The sequence below is a fragment of the Miscanthus floridulus genome, chromosome 6 (genome assembly GCF_019320115.1).
Source record: "Miscanthus floridulus cultivar M001 chromosome 6, ASM1932011v1, whole genome shotgun sequence".
Classification (NCBI taxonomy): domain Eukaryota; kingdom Viridiplantae; phylum Streptophyta; class Magnoliopsida; order Poales; family Poaceae; genus Miscanthus; species Miscanthus floridulus.
In genome coordinates, this window is record NC_089585.1 from 68871011 (window position 1) to 68877320 (window position 6310).

General features: G+C 41.5%; 1 pseudogene; it reads right to left on the reverse strand.

Moving 5' to 3' along the window:
- Positions 1-1683: 1683 nt before the first annotated feature.
- Positions 1684-5102, reverse strand: LOC136460658 (uncharacterized; annotated as a pseudogene).
- Between the last annotated feature and the right edge of the window lie 1208 nt (positions 5103-6310).

The following is a 6310-nucleotide window of genomic DNA, read 5'->3' on the forward strand; positions in this document are numbered from 1 at the left end:
AAAATCATGCATGGCTCGACCCCTCCATTTTTATCAGAAAAAACGCTTGAGGGAAGACAATCGCAAAGATGAATCGATCCTTGACCAGGCCCCTGCTATGGAGGGGGCTCAAGGAAAGGGAATCACTGCCCCCAGGTCATGCTGTGGGCAACAAAAGAAGGCCAAGGCCTTTAGAGTCCTCCCATTAGGAAAAGCCTCTAAAGGAGTATTCTACTCCTCCGTAGGCTCGGAGGCTACTGTCAGGGACCAATACTAGGGTACCCAAAGAGGAGGAGTTAATAACCATCAATATTGATACATCCGAGCAGTCAAGAGCGTGACTACAACTTCAACCAACCCCTAGGTCCACAAGCTCCGCCTCACCCAACCTCTAAGGTTGCGGGCTCACTACTACACAACAGGGATATTGTATCACTTTTTTGTAACATATTAGTCAATGTGTTACAGTAAAAGTTTATTGTAACACAAAATAGTGTGTTACAGGCTTCGATTGTAACACAAAACACATTTTTTTATAAAAATGTGTTACTGACAATAATTATAGTAACACAAAATTAATGTTACAAGCAAAATGTTACAAAAGTGTGCTATGTTGTAACACATGAATAGAACATATATAAAATGTATTACAAATACATGCCCTATAGTAACATAAAATAGTGTTATAGTCCAAGTGTTACAAAGAATGGAGAGCAATCGTCCCTTAGGCGCTTCGCTCGCTTCCTCACGCTTGTGCACGCGCGTCCCCACATGACGGACCCAAACATACACGAACCACGCACCTGTTTGCAAGCTTTGCCTCTTCGCGAGAAAATAGCATATTTGGGATTGCAATCGTCTGTAGACCTCAGACTCCATTCGTAGACTTTGCAAAAACTAGGCCTAACATTGGACACTTACGTTTTTTGCTATTATGTATATTTTCTCCCTTTTGTAGTATTTCTCCATATATTTCTATCTGTTCTTTTGCATGTTATGTACTGATGCATAGCACCGTGTCCTATATAGGGCAAGCAGGTAAGTAGGCATGCTAAGGCCGGCTAGCCGCTGCAGGCTCATAAGCTAATCGTCGCCACAGCCGCCGAGCATAAATTTTTTTATGGAATAATGAGCAAATAAAAAATCCAAAATATTAAATACAATAAAAATTCTAGGCATATGACACAATAATAAACACAATAGTCATGAGTTGATCTCACAAATCCCCAAAGTTCGCATAAACAAGTTCATCTCATAGAACCATAATTTTGTTCTAAACGAGTTCCATCACATATTAAATAAAATTCTAGATACATCTCATCACAGATAAAATCATTTATCCAATATGTAGCCTTCCCTTTAGTGTCATCATCTTTGGTGCAGACAACATCACCACAGGACTACTGGTGTCAGCTTGTGAAGAATACCCTCTTCTAGTATGAACACAAGCCGACTGCACATAAGTATGGTACGACAATTAGATGTATGATAAATATTATAAAATATTATTGTATGGTAACAATATTGTCATGCAGTGTCTTATAATTGTACACCTACGTAAAAATTAAGAAATGATGTTTTGCTCTAAGTTCACAGGTATAGTCTCAGTGTCTTATCCATTGAACAAATTGTCATTATAGTAAGAATTCAATAAATTCAACAAATGAGCATCCACAATAAGAGTCGCGTACTGCACCTCATGAACTATGATTGGTCATTCAATCCATTGCCACCAGCATCTGCAACATCACTAGCATCCACCGTGGTTCCCTCAATGTTTCTTCTTGCCCATTGTTGTCTTACAGTTGCATTATTGAACATATCTTCAAGGTGTGTGACATGGAATGGCTCATTTTCTACATCATCTTCCCATTGTTCACAACCTGTGTCATATATATCTCTCGGTTTCATCTTTGTGACTACAGAGCACCCAGGGTTTTCTTTATCGTCAGAATAAAACACCTGGTCAGCTTGGTTAGGAAAAATGTACGGTTCATGATCAATCTTTTCTCCTGTATGTATCAGGTATGAGAAATTAACAAGTGTGTAGCCATACTTGTCCTTCTTTATTCCTCTTTTGGAAATAACATCAACCCATTCACATTTGAAAAGTACCACAGAAAATTTCCTAGAGTAGTTAAGCTCAATAATATCAATTATCCTCCCATAGTAAGTCACATCACCTAAAACTAGCCTACCATCACTTGCACTGGCATAACTTGATGTTTTTGCAGTTAGCACTACACCACTGTTTTGTGTCACCTTATCCAACCATTTAGGCCTAAAACGGAAACCACGACTGTTGAAAGCACGGTACCTTTTTGTAGCTTCAACTAGGCCACGAGCTAGCCACCTAATGTCATCTTTAACATCATGAATGTTATTTTCACTCTCTAACTGCATTATCTGTACAATTATACACAAGTTTAGTTCTGCATGTTAGTGCTACAAGTAAAGCATTTTGAGTTAAGGTACTTACATGACTTCTAAACCATTGATGGAACCTCTGATTTTGGATGTTCTCAACATTTCTATGGCTGGCTCTATGTCCAGTTCCTTTTCCGATGATCTCTTCAGCATGAGCTCTATAATTTACATGTAGGAAAATTTATGGGAGGCAAAAAAAATATGTTTACAATTTTGAGATATTACCTAAGGTATGGATCGACATCAGAACAATTGAATAGGGCATATCTATGTGCTTGTACTTTAGCCAAACCTCTCAGGACATAACTACTTGGCTTTCCAAGTGGTTTCCCAGGATGAGGAAAAAGAGTTGATGCATGTCTAGTAGAACATCCAAGTGACTCATCATTCTCGTCATTCCATGAAAGCCTATTAGATAGGGTCTGAAAACCATCAAGAAATGTTGAACAAAAGTGCATAGCCTCTTTTGCCAGAACTGATTCTGCAATGCTACCCTCTGGACAAGCTTTATCTCTCACGGTTGACTTCAAAACACCAAGGTACCTGCACAAACTAGTATAAATTAATAAAAACGATAATTTAGCATGCAAAGAGAAGGTACCAAACATGGCTCTTAGATTTTTATAAGGAGAACATACCTTTCCACAAAATACATTGACCGATAACATACAGGACCACCTATTTTTGCCTCTGTTGCTAAGTGAAGAACAAGATGCACATTGATAGTGAAAAAACCCAGGCGGGAATATCATCTCCATCCGACATAATGTCATTATGATTCGTTCTTCTAACTTCTCAAGTTCATTGATGTGGAGAACTTTTGCATTCAGTTCTCTAAAATATCCACACAGATCAAATAAGACGGATGTAACTTCATTTGGAAGAAGACCTCTCAAAGCAAGTGGCATAAGTTGTTGCATTAGTATGTGGCAGTCATGACTTTTTAGGCCTGAAACTTTTGGTTGATCAACATTTACACATCTAGAGATGTTACTAGAATAACCATCTGGAACTTTTATGTCATGAAGGACTTTACAGAATTGTTGCTTCTCCTCTTTAGACATGCTGTACAAAGCAGGAGGCAAGTAATACTTACCATTAGCCTTTTTTTGTGGATGTAGATCTGGCCTGATGTTCATTTCTTGCAAATCTTTCCTTGACTGTAGGTTGTCCTTTGATTTGGCATCCATTTCTAAAAGTGTCCCAAATATATTTTCACACACATTCTTCTCTATGTGCATAAAGTCAAGATTGTGCTGTAGCAAATTATACTTCTAGTAAGACAAAGAAAATAGGCCACTAACACCCTTCCAGGTTTTAGACTTCTCAAAGTCACTAATTGATTTTATCTTTTCTAAAAGAGATTCTCTAGAATAAGAAATAGGTCTGGACCGATGCTCTTCGGTTCCATCAAATGAACTAGCATCATAACGGAACTCATGGTCAGCGGGTAGAAATCGTCGGTGTGCCATGAAACATTGCTTGACACCATGTTTCAAGCGCCTTGAACTTGTTTCATCATCATAGGACACACAACCCAGCTGTCCTAGAACACTGTACTGTGCCAGTATCCCTGTCCCAAGGTAATTACTCATAGTATGCAATATTGTAGCATAAAGTTGAAATCTCTCATGTCGAGATGCATCATATGTAGACATACCAGTGTCGAACAACTCATTTAGCTCATCATAAACTGGCTGCATAAATATATGGAAGTTCTTTCCAGAGTAACTAGGAATTATTAGAGTGAGCATAAGAGAAGAAGCTTTCATGCATAACCATGGTGGAAGGTTGTATGGTACTAATACAACTAGCCAACAACTATGGGTAGAATTGCACTTCCCAAATGGGTTAAAACCATCTGTTGCTAGTCCAAACCTCATGTTTCGAGAATCTGATGCGATGTGAGGGTGGAGGGAATTAGTCATTTTCCAAACCTCTGAATCAGCAGGATGGCGCAAAGCACCATCCTTTGTACGCTCCTCATCATGCCATCTAGTTAACTTGGCTATTTCATTGTTCATAAAAAGCCTTTTAAGTCTAGGTTTGATTGGAAAGTAACGCAATACCTTGTTTGGGGTTGCCTTTCTTCTTTCCTTTTTTGTCAATGATGTTTCATCTGGCTTATTTTTCCATCTTGAAGCTTTGCATTTTGAATAGAAGTCATCATCTTTCTTGTCTTTCCAATAGAGCTGACAATTATTTGGGCATATATGAATCTTCTCATATTTAAGGCCAAGCTTTGCAACGATCTTTTGAGCCTCCACGAATGTTGCAGGAATATTTGAACCTTTTGGGAGAGCTAGCTGTAAGATTTGAAGTAGATCATTAATTGATTTATTGCTCCACTTGTTGGTTGATTTCACATGAAACAATAAGACAAGGAAAGAAAGTTTTGACAGCTCACATCCTTCCCATAAAGGTTCATCAGCAGCCCTAAGCAAATCAAAGAAAGCTTCTGTTTCTGCATCTGGTCCATCTTCAGGGGAACCAGATGCATGAGGTCCATTTGTGTGATGTTCAGTATCTATATATCCAAAGGTTTCTTGAACTACTTGCCGCATATTAGTGTTGAAACTTGGACGTGCTGGCTCTGAATCTTTGTTTTTCTTTGAACATGGCTCTAAATCTTTGTTAGCAGAGATATAAGATGTTGTTTCCCCATGACAACCCCATATAGTGTATCCACGCAGCATTCCATTACGCAGCGAGGTAGAGCGCTCTGCCTCGCTCGACCTCTGAGGGCTGGTTCCACCTTGCTTGGCCTCTGGGGAGGACTCCACCTCACCCAACCCTGAGGTTGTGGGCTCCACCTCGCTCGACCCTTGGGTCTATGCTCTGCCTCGCCCAACCAAAGGGGGAGTACTCCACCTTGTCTGACCCTGAGGTTGTGGGCTTCGCCTCGCTTGACCCTTGGGTTTATGCTCTGCCTCGCCTAGCCTCTAGGGGGACTCCACCTCGACTGACCCTAAGGCCGAGGGATCCATCTCGCCCGACAGAGACCCATATCGCTGCCAACTACTCTAGGTCCAAGCGAATGTGCCTAGGTTAAATCTCTGACACCAGGGAGGTGACCGGCACACCCTGATATAACCTATGGCCATGATGGGCCATACCTAGGGATTCACATCAGGAACAACATCGGGCGTACTAGTGTTGTTCTGCCTAACCCTCGTACGGGCATTGACAGACATGTTAGTTCACCACGATGTCCGTTAGGACAGAGTGGAGCACCATGACTGGGAGACGATGCCTGCGCATGGCATCAGTGATGGACATGGCCACGACATGGAGCTATCCCTATTGACATCTACACGGTCGGCGGGACCCGCGTGAAGGAAAAGAAGGACCCGATGATCCTGGAGGACTTCTTCTCCTTCTCATTCTCCCCTTTCCCCTCCGCTGTAACCTATGCTTTCCCTTGGCCTATAAAAGGGAAAGTAGGGCATCCCATGGAGGGGACTAGACTCGCATCACAAATCATCGCAACACAAGCACATAGCTAGGAAGCGACCGAGCTCTCGGCACCCGTTCGCTCCTCTCACCAGAGACTTGGGACCTGTCCCTCTCTTGACCGTTTGTAACCCCTACTATAAACTTTCAGTGCTAGTAACATGAGCAGCAGTAATGAACTGGACGTAGGGACATTCTGTTCGAACCAGTATAAACCTCATGTCCTCTTAGGACACCATCTGAGCCAGACACACAATATTAGAAATTTACTAGTCGGTGGCAACTCAAAACACAGACAAGTAGTCGATAGCATAGACCTAGTGTCTAGGCTAGAGGCTACCCTCATTTGCCTTGTATCCTCTAGATGAGGGGTAGGCGACAGGTGATGATAGCCATGTCCATCCTTCGTAATCCCCCATGTTTGGATACGGCGTAGAGCTATAGGCCAGCA